This window comes from Aristolochia californica, unplaced genomic scaffold, assembly GCF_029961685.1.
Source record: "Aristolochia californica isolate CCGP_79_NKW_82.1479 unplaced genomic scaffold, dmAriCali1.0.hap1 SCAF_6, whole genome shotgun sequence".
Classification (NCBI taxonomy): Eukaryota; Viridiplantae; Streptophyta; class Magnoliopsida; order Piperales; family Aristolochiaceae; genus Aristolochia; species Aristolochia californica.
The window spans coordinates 27,486,150-27,502,159 of NW_027182257.1; the positions used below are offsets into that span (position 1 = coordinate 27,486,150).

The window sequence follows — 16,010 nt, forward strand, 5'->3', positions numbered from 1 at the left end:
GGGGGGGGGGGGGGGGGGGGGTGGGAGGGGGGTTTATTTATAATGGTGTCCCAATCCGAACAACGACTCTCATGGTATCCCAACCATAATATTTTTTAGAGTTAAATTTATCATGGTGTCACAATCCGGGCACCGACTCTCATGGTGTCCCAACCTTGATATTTTTTAGAGTAAAATAAATTATGGTATGGGAAAAGGTATTGACGCCACGTCTTATTCAATAATATTGTCCCCAAAGAGACATAATAGCTACAACTGAATATAACACGACCATCTTCCAACTCATATAACATAAACCAAAATAATAAACCTTATAGAAGGACCCATGAAATAATCATAATCCGATATAATTATATTTTCTTAGATGCAGAAGCTTCATCTTTTGTGTTCCCCCTTTCTTGAATATTTTGGTCACTAAAACTTATCCACAACATATAGAATAAAATACCTCTTTCTTGTACTTATTCTACTTCTCCCCCTCATGCTGGGATGTAATGGTAGTGATACCAGCTTGAACTAAATATCATAGATGTAGCAATTAGCCTGTATAATAGAGATGTATAAATAGGGAGTTCCTGATATATCAACTCAAAAAGTGACGCACAACAATGGGCATAGATTCTGATTTTCCAATGCAACAGAATACCAACATGACCTTTGATTCTTCCAATACAAATATATCTTTAAATATAGATCAGATTGACATGAAATTTTCTCCTTCTAAAACTAGACTTAAATACCTTTCATCTAAGTATAACTTCTCTTCATAAAATATAATTATCAAAAGATAAATAATCTGATAGATTTTGGTCTTTGTCATCTGACCAAACTAAGTATTGTTTCTCCTTTTTCCCCAACATGAAATTTGACTCTTCCAATATCGATATGTCCATATAAAAACTCATATTGAGAAATGGTTGAATAGGTAATAAAAAAGACTTATATATTTTTATTTTTATATATAATTCTCCATATAAAGTCTCATTCTTGACAGCTAAAAATACCTCAAAAGCTTGAGCTGTCTGCTGCAGCGCTAACCTTTTTTTCAATCTGACCTTCGTTGCTTCAAATATCAATTTATATTTGTAGATAACTCAGATAGAAAATTTTATGATTAGGTAAGCGAATAGACTTACATATATTTCTCCATATAAAGTCTCGTTCTTGATAGCATAAAATACCTTGGAAGTTAAAGCTTTCTACTGTTGCTTGAACTTCTTTTGCAATCTGACCTTTGCTCATTCAAATAAAAATTTCTCTTTGTAGATAGCTCCGATTGGAAAAAATAGTTTTTCCTTAGAAAGTAGACTCAAATATACATCTTTCAATATATAATTTGCAATATTAGAATCTCAATATAGAGGTTAAAAACCACAAAGAAAAATACGTGTATAGGGACCAAAAAAAACTATGAACCTAGATGTAGGGTTTAGGGTTTAGAGAAAAGGATCTCATTATCTCTGTGGGTTGACCAAGTCAACTCACAAAACCTGCTATGATACCATGTTGAATTTATGAAAAAGAGAAATACTTCATTGGCTTCATTAACTTATTATAATCAGAGTACATGTACCTCTATTTATAATTGAGGAAGGTAGTAGAGTTGAATTACAATAAAACTATCTTTGTTCCAATTACACCCAAACTCTAACACTTAAAAATAAGTCCTAGGAAAATTAAATAACTCAAAATAGATAAAAGACAAACATAACTCAAGCTAGAACTCTTCTAGGACATGATCATAAGATAAAGATGCCTTTGTGAGTCCTTCTTGATCTTTCAACTTATGTGATAAGGAAGCCAGCTCGTGGTAATCACGGTGGGTCTTATTTCTTATTGCATAGGCCCATCTTGTGGGCCTTCATTGGTCGAGTGGCCCATCTTATAATATTCTTAGATATTTGGGCCTTCCTTGGTCGTGTGGTCTTGGGCCTATCTTCCAAAGAAACATAAGGAAAAGGAGTTAAAAATACAATGAAATACATGAATTGGGAAAGAAGACAAAAGGAAAAACGAGAGACTCCTCTTTTTTCTTTTTCTTTTTCTTCTTCTTCTTCTTCCTCCTCTTCTTCTCCAACTTCATCTCTTTTTCCATCTTAGATCTTTCCCAGCTCTGATACCATGTTGAAACTTAGGATTCCGTGATGTATAATCAAAGTAGAAGAGGATTAAAGGATGAGAAGAAGAAATAGAGTTATGGAGAGAAGGTTTTAGAAGGAGAAAATGAAGAGTGATGAATTTGAAGAAAAGATGAGGAAAATTAGGGTAATGGACTTGTCCAAACCCTCCCCCTTAAGTTGTATTTATAGATTTCAAAAGAACTTATATTACAAGAATACCGTTCACCCTAGTAAGAGTGAATAAGAGACATAAATCATAAACTAATTATATCAGTGCCATCTTTATGAGATAACTCTTTATTTACCATCAAGCTACTACTATGTGGCCTTGTAGGCCTTCTCCATGGTATGTGGGCTTGTATCCAACTTCCACCTACTTGGACATGTGAACCTTCCTTGGTCGTGTGGGCCTGGGACCATCTTCCAACACTCATGTACAAAGAGTTGGGGAACTGAAATTCGTTCTCTAATTCCTTACTTTACCCATGTCCTTGCTTGCTTCACAAGCCTAGCCTACTCTACTAGACTCTCTTCTCTCATTTACTTAATCTTTCTCCTTCTTCTTCCCCTAATCCCTACCTTTTCTAAGCATGAAAATCTAGAATCTATGTTGGAAAATAGGGCCCAAGCCCACACGACCAAGGAAGGCCTACATATCTAAGTGTGTTAGAAGATGGGTTCAAGCCCATAAGACCAAGAAAGGCCTATACATCTAAGAGATATAGAAGACAGACTCAAGGCCCACAAATCTAGGAGAAGGCCCATAAGCCCACATACAATGATAACATGATGGTAAATAAAGGGTCATCTCATAGAGATGGCAATTATGTAATTAGGTTAAAGTTCTAGGGTTAAATCCCTAAACCCTAAACCCCAAGTTCAGGGGTATTATTGTAATATAATAGTTTCTTTAATCTATAAATAGAGTTTCAAGGGGAGGGTTAGGATATCAAGTCCATAACCTATTTTTCCTCTAGTTTCTCCCATTGAGTCCCTTTTTATTTTTCACCATGAGCTAAATCTATGGAGTCCTAAAAATAAACATGGTATCAGAGCATTGATTTTCATGATTTTGACTATGGTTTTTCAGGTCTCATTGTCCTCCATGTAGGGCTAGAAAATATTTTTTTCTTCTTTTATTTATTTCTCGTGCATTGTTTTTTTTCTTAGATAGAGCTGTTGTGGCTCTCGGTAAAGAAAAAAGACAAAAAAGATAGCTTAGGATTCATATTTTATTTTTCCTCGCTTGATCAAATTCATTAAGGCAATGTTATACATTTAACTTGATCGTTCATCTATTGACTTGATTGAATGTCCTCTTCATCCTTTGCTGTTGTTGGATTATGATATCCGGTTTCTTCATCATTTGTTGCTGCTGGATTATGATTTTTGGTTCAAATTATCTCTCTGTTAAGCCTAATGCTAATGTTGGTTCAAATTATCTCTATGTAATGACTCCTGATGCTCCTTCAATCTTGATGGTAAGAGGTGCTTGTGGTGATTGTCATCGTGCTGCTAACCTCTCCTAGTCGTAAAGGGCAGAGAGGCAGAGATATCAATTGTCGATACCAATTTTCAGGAGAAGTTCCAGGTTGCTATTCTGGAAATCTTCCATAGTAGAGGCAGCTTCATCTTCGTTGGCTATTTCGATTCTGCCTTACTATTTTTTAAAAGTTGTTGATAAGTTGATGTAAGTCGTATCTAGAAATGAGCTTAATCAGGCTATATCTAGCAAGTTTCTTCACCGGTGTTGGATCGGATCCGCTCTTTTCGGAAGCCAACATCCAAAAAAAATCTGAACCATGATCTATGGTTCATCAGATCTTTTGCTTATTGATCTCCTCGCTGGTCATCACTATAACTTTTGTTGTTTCTGTAACTTCCAAGTATAGAATCTCTTTACTGGCCTTTCCTTTGCCAGCTTCAGCGATGACGACACCGTTCCTAGCTGTTTGGCGCCGCGGGGAAGAAGAGATATTTTTTGCTGAATGCTTCCCGAGTATCTCTATCGAGGTTCTATTTATTCCAACACTTTTCTTTGGTTGTATCATCCCCGAGCGCCAACTTTGTTGCCATTTCTAGATGACAAATCAGGGAAACCAGCGTTCTTTGGGGAAGATGACTTGGTGCAGCGGGGAAGAGAAGAAGATGTTGCAAAATTAAATTTCTTCCTAAGTTAGGAAGCCCTGGATTAAATTTTGCCCACGCCTGTTCCAGCCCAACCCAGACCGGATGCGTTGCCAGCAAACCAGCGAACCCACTGAACCGAGGATACTTCTATTCTGTCGGGTCAACCTAACTCTGGCCACCTATTTTTTGCCTCAGTATATGTATCCAGGACCCGATATATTGATCTACTTTTTGACTCGGTGTGACTCGGTACTTTTTCTCTGGCGGGATTATTATTTTGAAGTATTGACAAATTATTCCTTGGTCAGCATATTATTTGATATAGATACTTGCATTAGATTATTTCATGGGGAACACTTGTATAGAAGCTATAAATACCCCACCATACCATGAGTAGAGAAGAAAATGAGCATTAATTGGCAAATCTTCAAGACATTACACTCTATTTTGAAAATTTCCCTTAAAAGTGCTATAGAGTGAAAGAGAGAGCCTCACACTTTGAAAAATCTCTTTTCTCTTTCAGTAATCCTTGCATTCATATAGTCCAAGCTCCTGTTAAGTTGTGGAGCCTAATCAATGTCTTACACTGAGTTAGTACGTTGTTGTTTCATGAAGGGTAGTTTGGGGATTTCACACTTGTAATCCGGTTGCTTAAATTTTCTCTTTATATTTGGAGGGCCGTTGTTAGGGTTTCATCGCCCGAAGTAATATCATCAGTTGTGGCCAAGGAGAGATTAGAGAAAAACACTTGTAAGTGTGTACAATTTCTCTTGTAAACTATTTTCTCTTCGTAATGGATCATTGCAATGGCGAAAGACAGGATGTAGTCTCACCCAGAGGCGAACTTGTATAAATCTTGTTATTATTTTCATGCTTTATGTTCCTTTCTTCTACAATTATTATTATTATTCTCGTTAGTTTGATATTTGGGCGTCTAATTCCTAACAGTTCCTTAATCATTTTACATTGTCCTATAAAGGAGGAGGAATCTTGAATCTCTCAAGGAGAAGCATCTCTCCAAGTAAGGGTGTAATTTTTACCATTATTTTATTTGTATTTGTGAAAGGTTCATTTAGATCCTATTAAATCTAGATAGAAAGGCTTAGTTAGAGCTAGAATCTAGTAGCAATCTCTTGGGGACATTGGCTTCGTACAAATCATGTATTGACTAACACGTGGCCAAAGAGAGTTGAACACTTAATTGAATTCAAAATCCACTTGATTTTGAAAAATATTAAATGGCATTTCAAGTAGAAGTTATGTTCCAAGAGGGTCATGATCCCTTTTCGGTTCCCTTACTCACTTGATTTTGAAAAATATTAAATGGCATCTCAAGTAGAAGTTATGTTCCTAGAGGGTCATGATCCCTTTTCGGTTCCCTTACTTGATTTTGAAAAATATTAAATGGCATCTCAAGTAGAAGTTATGTTCCAAGAGGGTCATGATCCCTTTTTGGTTCCCTTACTCATTACTTCACAAAACCAATGGTGAAGATTAAGAATGAAAATTTTTCTACAATCCATTTGATTTGTATTATGGGAACCTATCATGAGTAGACCTTCATCCCATCCCAACATGTAAAGGGAAGATTTTTTTTCCAAAATTTGTTTGAGATTGGGATGACCTTGACATTGCAAGAGTAGATGGCAATGCTAAGACTATGGAAATCATTCTCAGTTCCATGAATAATGAAATGGTTGATTCTTACTTTCCTTGTAAATCACCTAAGGATTTTTGGGATCAATTATAATCTGACTTTTCTAGGAACAAATAATGTTGGTCTTCAAACTCTCATTGCAATACATCTGATGACAACACTGAAAATTATTGATTGTATACACTTATGTTTATATGGAAACACCATCTCAAATCGAGATGAAACTTCAAAAAGTGATAGTTGTGAAGAATTGGACAAGGAACAATGATTCCATTTCCTCCTATTGGAAGATATAGTGGACTGCCATTTTATATAGGAAGATCATGTACACCATTTGCAGCAAGCTGAGCGATTATGATGCTCTCTCACCCCTAGCTTGAGTGGGAGTATTGGAAGATGGACCCAAGCCCACACAACCAATAATAAACAAGAAGAAATAGCTGAATCACAAACCAGGAAGATGACTTTCACTCATGAAGACTATGAAACAATTCAGAAATTGAAGTCATTCATGAGGTCTTCCCTTATATCTTTATCTGTAACTACTACCACTATTGCTTCAGGTATACTTTCTTCCACTCCCTCCTCTTCGTCTTGGTTAATAGAATATGGGGGCTCTGAACATCTCTCAAGTAAAAAACATATGCTAAATTTTTTATCTCCATGTATTCCTGAGAAGTTTGTAACTATAGATAATGGTACCCAAACCAAAGTACTTGGCAAAGGATCATCTTCTATTACACCCCTTAATCCTCTTCTTCCGTGATTATACATCATGGAATCCTAAGTTTCAACCTGGTATCAGAGCGGGCAATGATCTGAGATGTAAAAGGAGAAGGAAATGGAGAAAAAGATGGAGAATAAAATGAGGAAGAAGAAGACAAAAGAAAAACAAAAACAAAAAAGAAGAGTTTCTCATTTTTCCTTAAGTCTTATTTCCCAATTTTTATATTTCATTGGATGTTTCACTCTCTTGACATTTTTTCATATATCAAATTATATATCATTGGAAAGATATTTCTGTCTAGTTTCTAAATAAAAAATAATTGTATAGATCAGATTTTTCTACAAAGATAAATTGACATCTGAAGTAGCAAAGGCCAAGCAGTAGAAAAGTTTCGTGCAACAATAGAAAGCTTCAACTTTTAATCCATTTTATGCCATCGAGAATGAGACTTTATATGGAGAGTTGTATATCAAATGAAATATCTAGGTGTATTAGCACTTGAGCTTGCAAAATATTTGTTGCCTTCAATCTAGGATCATTGACAATATCTCCCAGCTTGAGGGGGAAGGGGAATAAAAGGAGAAGTATGAAAGATGAGCACATTCGAAATCTTTTTTATTTTTTGATTATCAAATAGCACTTGGTTCAACTTATTTTTGGCAGTCTATGTTAAGCACCTAGCCAATATTACCCAAAAGACCGGCCTGGTATGTAGCGGAAAGCCAAACACTTAACCCGGGATCATAACAACACACACCCCTTGAAAAAGAGCTTGCCCTCAAGATGTTATGAGTCGATGCTCAACAAGCTCCTATGTTATGAGCCGACGTCCACGGCCGCCTGCTCTAGCGATGGCCCACTATCCCGAGCATATTTTAACTGACTGGTAAAGAGACCATCAGGAGTTGAAACGCTAAAACTAGGCACGAGGCACTTGCTTGAGGCCCAAGAGAGCTTTTTTTAAGAGACAAACATGAGTGGGAAAGCGAGGATCAATATTCCCAGGAGGTAGTTCCATATAAACATGTTCAGAAAGGGTGCCATTGAGGAATGCATTCTTGACATCAAGTTGTCGAAGAGGCCACTTATTTGTAACAGCAAGAGAAAGCACAACACGGACAGTGGTAGCTTGGACAACCAGACTGAAAGTGTTAGTGTAGTCCAGACCAGGAACCTGAGTATAACCTTTGGCAACAAGGCGAGCTTTGAGATGCTCGATAGAACCATCTGGGAAATATTTAGTGCGAAATACCCATTTAGAGCCCACAATGTTTGTGTTGACAGGATGATGAACCAAAATCCAAGTGCCATTTTATTGTAAAGCATGAAGAGAGGTTGGGGCTAAGAATTAGGGATTGTAGGAAATTGAGTTTCATCAAATTGAGCATGACGGGTGATATATAGCTTAGAGGTGAGAGGATCAAGACAATGAAATCCTTTGTGAGAGGGACTATAACCTAAGAAAATGCAAGGAATGTTGTGGGGAGAAAGTTTGTGAGGCATATGATCATGCAAACAAGGATAAACACGACAACCAAAAGGATGAAAATTTTCATAATTCGAAGAGTAGTCCTATAAAAGTTCAAAAGGTGAATTACCTCCAAGAAGCGGAGTGGGCAACCGGTTGATGATATAAGCTACAGTGCTGAAAGTGTCAACCCAGATGTAAGGAGGAAGATGAGAGTGGAAGAGAAGTGCTTGACCAGTCTCAGTCACATGATGATGTTTTCTTTCAGCACGACCGTTTTGAGCAGGTGTATATGGGCAAGAGAGTTGATGATGAATGCCAAAAGAACGTAGATGGGCTTTGAAGCAATTGCTAGTAAATTCAGCACCACCATCACTTTGAAAAATCTTGATACAACTGGAATGTTGAGTTTTCACAAATTTTTGAAATTGAAGAAAAATATCATAGAAATCAGATTTAAAGTTCAAAGGGTAAAGCTAGGTGAATCGGGAATAATCATCGATAAAAATGACATAGTAGAGAAAAACTGAAATCGATTTAACGAGGGAAGGATCCCAAAGATCACAATGAATGAGGTCTAACAGATTAGATGCCCTGCGTTCATTTCAAGAATAAGGCAAACGATGATTTTTAGCAAGTTGGCAGGTACTACATAGTTCGGGAGAAGGCAATAAAGACGTAAGAAAAAAATGTCCGTTTTTATTTAAAAATGAAATAACAGAGTGATTCACATGACCAAAACGAGCATGCCATAAATCATAGGAAGCATGTAGAGATTTATTTCTAAGAATAGAAAGAAAAGCAGAGTCGCCGAGCTCCAGCACATAAAGCTCACCATCTCTTTTTCCAATTGCCACTACCCCTCCTATTTGACGATTCTGGATAGTGAAAAGAGTATTAGTAAATGTAACGAAAAGAAGGAAATTAGAAGTTAATTTACTAATGGAAAGGAGATTTTTAGTGAGATGAGGGACAACCAAAACATCTAATAAGTGAATATTTGAAACAGGAGAAAGAGTACCAGTGTGGGTGATGGGTAGAGATGCACTATTTCCTATGATCACAGTCCTTACCAGTGTAATTTTTGGACTGATCCAAAGTAGATGGATCGGTGGTCATATGGGCTGAAGCCCAGTATCCAAAAACCAGTCAACAGTCTCAGATCCAGAGAGAGAACAAGATGTGTTGAGGGCTTCAGCAAGATGAGCCGAGGAATCAGTCCAAGTATACCGCTGATTGTAGCGATCAACATAATGGCCTTCCGTGTGACAGATTTGGCAGCGGGGTGGACGACGACCCTGACCAAAGTGAGTGCGTTGTCGGTTGGAGAGTTGTTGCCATGAGAATATCCTCGTTGATTACCATGGGAAGTAGATGAAGTTCCATGGGTATTGTGATGGCCGCGAGAAGTGGCTGTGAATGCCACAGTGGGGGCAGAAAGCTCAAGGGACCACTGGAACAACTCAAAACTTTCTGCTTTAGAGACTAAACATGCAAAACAAGGGAGAGAGGTGAGAGCCATCCGAGCGGTGGACAAGCTGGAAAATTCAGCACCGAGGCCATGAAGATACCAATGCACTTTTTCAATATCCTCGACGGGTCTCCCAATGGCATGAAGCTGGTCACAAAGAGCTTTGAAGTTACGAGCGTACTCAACAACTGGTTTGGTGTCGTGTTTCAACAGTAGCAAATTATCCTTGAGTCACAGTTCACGGGCTTTAGAATGATGGCTAAATGTATTCTCCAATGCGGCCCAGACATCACGGGCAGTGGAGAGGCCAACAACGGCAGCCATGGCTTCCTCAGTGAGTGAAGAGAGCAGTAAACTGAGAAGCCATTGATCGGCTGATTTCCATGCCAGAAATTTGGGGTTGAGTGTGGTAGAGGAAGCTAGTTCAAAATGGGGTGGCGGGACAAGAGTGCCATCAACACAGACCAACAGTTTATCACTCTCAAGGAGAGGAAGGAATTGGCTTTTCTAGAGAAGACAATTGGAGGAAGACAACTTGATGGTGATCATGTGGATTAGAGTGTTAAAAGGGAGAAGATGAGAAGAGGAATCGGAAGCCATAGGAAGCAAGAGAGGCAGACGATTATTTTTATTATTATTATTTTTTTAATCTGCCAAAAATACAGGAAAAAGGTGGGGACAGTGTTACATACTTAAGAATTAGAACGCGTGACTACGGGCAAGAGTAAGTGTCTCTCTATGTGTTAGAGCGATTTTCTGTCTGCGTGATGAAATAAAGGAGCTCCAAGAGGCTCTGCGGAAGACGACGACAAGTGAAGGCAGCAAGATAGGACGGTGGCATTGGTCGCTGATAGGGTGGGGATGATCAGCGCTGCGGCCAGAGAGCAAACGACAACGAGCATGAAGAGCCTGGCTAGAGACAAAAAATGCGATGACGTACGACTTCAGATTCGCGTCGGATTAATTTTCTGACAAGGAAGACCTGAGTCACCATTGGCAATAAGCTACAACAGATGGCGAACAACATGGCAGCAGAGAAAGAGACAAAAAAAATGAGCAGAGAAGCTCGGTGAAATGATGAGAAATTTCTTGGAGAATTTTCTCATCTCGTGTAGTAGAAACAGGGTAGTCCGCCCGCTCTGATACCATGAAAGGATTTGATAAAAACCACCACACTTCGAAGGTGTGTGAGTATGATATATTTATAACTTTTACATATCCATGTACATAAGATTACATATCATAATTGATTAAAACTGAAATGGAAAGTTTACAATTGAGGAACCTGTAATCAAGGCTAATTACAATCACCCGAAATCATACAAAGATTAGCCTTGAATCAAGGCCAAGTATCTTCAACAGTCGGAAAGTTTCCTTACTGCTGCTGCTCAATTTGTGAAAGTATCTACAGCCTGAAATTACTTCTTGTCTCTTGCCATAAGCACGTTTTCAGAACTTGTTTTAGTTCTGTAATTGTATCTCTCGGACGTGGATCAAATTCATCAAGAGGAAACAGATTTTACTCTGGTATTGGCTGCAAATCAACTGGTTTCATATGGCTAGCACTTGGGTTCTATGGTATGGCATACATTACTGGTTTATTTACCTTTTGTATTGAGAAAACCTTGCAGCTGCTCTCGGATCCAGCCCATTATAGCATTAATTCGAGCTGAATTTTCAAGCTTCATGACTAATCACTCTACCATTCAGAACCTATTTTAGTTCTGTAAATACATATCAACATTATTGGTTCACCTCAGCACTACATACTGATTGCATCAGCAAAGACCAATAGATATAATTTTTGTCACATCTGTACAAATACCAAGGAAGACACGTTGTTGTTTCTCCAAAAAGCAGAAGTTAGTCTCGACATATCGATTACGAGCAGCAAAGACTATCTTCTGAGCAGCGTAAGGAATGCATTACTCATCTTTGTTCAGGTATTGCTACTATCTGCTTCTTACAGCAGAGTTTATTTGCTACTTGCGCCAATCTCATGATTCTCGTCTACCTTTCTCTGTTTGGAGAAGAATTTGCAGCAGCTGAATTATGGTTATCCTCTTCCTTATTCTGGCCAGCGTAGAGAACGCCATGCAGAGGACTTCATATTTCTGTTTTTGTTCGATCCCTCAAGAGGAAGAGGGAGTGTTTGGCAGTTCACGGTAGTGATCAGAGTTGGGAGCAGCAAGAACAGCAGATCTCGGTAAGCATTCAGCAACAACAGCAACATCGATACGTTGCTGTTATACTTCATGCTTCTTTCAGGCAGTATATAACTTCAGAGTTCATTCTCTATTAATCAACACGTTGCTGCCATTCTGGAATGCTTCTAACAAACTATAACACCTTGCTGAACACTTGGTCACCTGCTTTGATAAGAGAAGCAGTTGCTGCTTTCTCTTCTCTGCTGAATTCTAGCACAAGTATTATGCATGCAATAACATTATTATTTTAATTTACTTTATTTAATTCAGTTAAAGAATTAATAGGCCACAGGGGCATTTTTGGAATATTTTATTTATAGGGGTATCTTTGTAATATTTTATATTAAACCTTGTAAGGGTGAACCCTATTTAAGGGGTAAGAGTAATGAGAAAGACAAGCATTGATTTTAGGTTAATTTTAGGTTAAACGGGCTTGGAGCTCTCCTTGACGAGTTCTAGGGTTTTGAAGCTTCCCTTTGGCTTGATCTTCGTCTTCCTCTTCCTCCTCCCTACGAATCCCTGTGTCAGATCTGGTACCATAACAATTGGTATCAGAGCAGGAACACAATGAACTATTCTATATCCCATGAAAAATGGATGGCCCTACGCAAGGATGTGGAAGAGATACATGAACGGCACGATGAATTGGAAAGAATAGAAGCGGAAGAGACACGTGAACGGCGCAATGAATTAGAACGAATACGTGAATGGCGTGCAGCTTCCATTAGAATTTTTTATGCAAAGAAGCAACTCGATGCTGCAGAAAAGGTCATACGACCTCAAATCTCCGAGCAGCACAACAAATTGGAAAGAATATGTGAATGGTGGGCAGCTTCCATTGAACATTATGATAGGAAGAAACTCGTTGTCGTAGTCGCTCGAGACACTGGCTCAGACGGGCAGGGGACACCAGAAATCAAAGATCCCTTGGTCTCTCCAGTGGTGGCAACATCCGAAATTGAGGACTTAGAAATTCCTTCTTCCAAAAATCCGGAATGGGGTTTGGCATCAAACCCTTTTCCACTTGACGCCAAACGTCTTCCTGAGCAAGAGACGCAAAAATTTTCAGAGTCATCCCGGGCATGGAATTCTGACAGAGGGGACTCAGAAATTCCGAAATCGGAAGGGTATTCAACACAACCTTCATCGAAAAATCCTACTTTGCATTCAACTTCGAAAAAACCTTTCTCATGGGACGCAATAAAAATCCGAACAGGAGAAATTCCAAAATCATCGACGCTGGACGATTTGGGTGCGACCTTAAATCCAAAATTGGGGATGATGGAAATCTCTGAGCAGGGATGTCATGCCCAAAAATCCCGAGCAAGGCAAGGGGACCTATAAATTTTGAAATCACACCAACGAGGCTCACGACAAGCAACACTCAGTCCCGAATAGGAGAAGGAAAATTTTTCCTACCACTATTCTAACCAGGAAATATTTTCGAGAGCCCTCTATCTCATAAAATTTCCAAGCGGTCAAGTCTCCAAGGTCTGTTGTTCGCCACCGGAGAAGGAGGAGACTCCGTCGGCTCCGTCGAACAAATTTCCGCTCAATCTCGTCCTCGGCAGCCCAGTAGGGAACCAACAACAACGTATTTTGGGGTAAGCTTCATAAATGGCCTCAATTGATATGTATAAACAATTTTTCCATGGGGGTGAAAGGGCTCCAAGTGGCTGAGCAACAACAACGCTGCTAAAAAATTGGGGATAGAGGTTCTCTATTCCGTGAAGCAGAGCAACAGTACCCAATTGATGGAATTCGGGCTTGGGTGTATGAATTCCTAGAGGGATTTTTTCTGGGGATGCCAGGATTCATAGAAAAAAATTTATGGGGACATCAACACTTGCATCTCTTCAATTTTATTTTAGCGAAGAAGAGGAGCGTGGTTGGTTTTGACTTTGGTACTGAAAGCTACATTGTAGCTGTTGTGAGACAACGGGGTATAGATGTGGTTCTCAATGATGAATCTTAGCTTGAAACCCCTGTTGTGGTTTGTTTTGGAGAGAAATAGCATTTTGTGGCAGCTGGAGCTGCCTCTTCTCTCATGAATCCGAAGAATTCTATTTCTCAAATCAAGCATCTTATTGGTAGAAAGTTCTCTAATCCTAAGCTCCAGTCTAATCTTCATTCTTTGCCTTTCTCAATAATCGAAGGCCCCGATGGGTTTGCTCATATTCTGTTAAGCACCTAGCCAATACTACCCAAAAGACCGGCCTGTTAGGAGCGGAAGACATAGGCACTTAACCCAAGACCTTAACATCACACCCCACCTTCGTGATTTGACGACCACGGTGGCCCACTCTAGCGATGGCCTACTCTAGTGATGGCCCACTCTAGCGACGGCCTACTCTAGCGATGGCCCACTCTAGCGACGACCCACTCTAGTGACACTGGCCGGACCCGGGTTAAGTTCCTATGGCCTACTAGTAATTTTAATCTGGCCTCTAGGTCACCCCCTCCACTTAGGTCACCCACTCAGCTAGGTCGCCCCCTTAGGGATTCGAACTCGCAACGTGGGAGCCCGTTCTGATATAAAATGTTAAGCACCTAGCCAATACTACCCAAAAGACCGGCCTGTTAGTCATTAACCTTCAAAGGAGATCTATTTTGGATGCAACTTCTATTACTGGCCTTCATCCTTTGAGGTTAATGCATGAAACCACAACCATAGCTTTGGCGTATTGAATCTATAAGACAGACCTACCTGGAAATGATCAATTAAATGTTGCTTTTGTAGATGTTGGTCATACCAGCATGCAAGTATGCATTGTGGGATTCACAAAAGGTCAGCTCAAGATCTTAGCACATGCCTTTTATCATTCTCTTGGAGGAAGAGACTTTGATGAAGTTTTGTTCTGACACTTTGCTACAAATTTTGAGGAGAATAAGATTGATGTTTATCAGAATGCTCAGGCTTGCACTAGACTTTGTGCTGCATGGGAGAAGCAGAAGAAGGTTTTGAGTGAAAACCCAAAGGCACCTCTTCATTTTGAATGTTTGATGGATGAGAAGGATGTAAAGGGATTCAACGAAAGGGATGAATTTGAGCAATTATTGTTCCTATTTTGGAGAGGGTTAAAGGCCTTGTTGGAAGCTGGACTTACTACTAGAAACATTAATTATGTTGAAGTCGTAGGATTAGGATCTTGTATTCCAGCGATTATTAGGATAATAACAGAGTTTTTTGGAAAGGAGCCAAGGCGTCCTATGAATGCTAGTGAGTGTGTTGCAGAGTTGGTGTATGGTGCAATGCAGCCAAGAGATGTTCAGAATCTGCACTCTTCTCATAGTAGAAGTGTAGTCTCTTTTGATCGTGCAGAGGCTGTTATCGAGATATCCGAGTGGGTTGATGTTCCAATTAAAAATGTTACTGTGGACAATTCAGCCAGTACTACACTAGACATATCACTTGCTGCAAGCCCTGACAATAGTACAACTATTGGCAATGAAAACCTGAGCACAGAATCTGTTGTAGATAGTTCATCCAATACTATCGAAGAGCCAAGTGGAAATGGTGTCATCATGGAGACAAAGTTGAAGAAGCGAACCTTCAGGGTCCACTAAAAATAGAAGACAAAACTTTGGGTTTCAGAATTTCTCTGTTAAAGGAGTCCATTTCTGAGACTATAAGTAGATTGGCTCCCCTGGATAACAAAGATGCAGATTGAAGGAGGACTGGAGAACTCAAGATTAACCTAGAAAGCTACATTTATGCCACTCTTAGACATCTTGAGCCTGAGAGGATGATGCAAATTAAAATTGCTGATGTTGTTGCAGTCAGCATGGTGGTCTCCTTTCATCACTTCCCTATGAATTTGGATTCAACCAGCAGTGATAAAGATCTCAAAGAACATGGCATGTACGTATGGTGAGGTGTTTGTTGTACTCCTGGACAGTGAGTAGCAGCTTCTAATGTCTGGATTTTTGAGAAGGAACAGCTGATTGGTTTCATTCAAAGCTGGCTTTTCTGTTGATCATGGTGATGTGGAAAAAGAATGCAGTGGGCATCCTAGTGTTGTTCAGTTACCTGACTGCTTGTCTAAATTACAGGAAACATGTGACATGGCTAGTGCTACGAGGGAAGCGATCTTTCTCTTGACACTTCCCTATGAAAGGGCTCAACCAACCATACATCATCACCATGCAGATCATTTTTTTCGTAATGGTTTCATAAGTGTTTCAAGGTGCAAGAGGTGGTTAGTGCTGCTGAGTCTTCTCCATCCCAGG

At 39.4% G+C, this 16,010-nt stretch overlaps 1 pseudogene; it reads left to right on the forward strand.

The window, feature by feature from the left end:
* Positions 1–12,377: 12,377 nt before the first annotated feature.
* On the forward strand, positions 12,378–15,347 carry LOC137935288 (heat shock 70 kDa protein 14-like; annotated as a pseudogene).
* Positions 15,348–16,010: the final 663 nt, after the last annotated feature.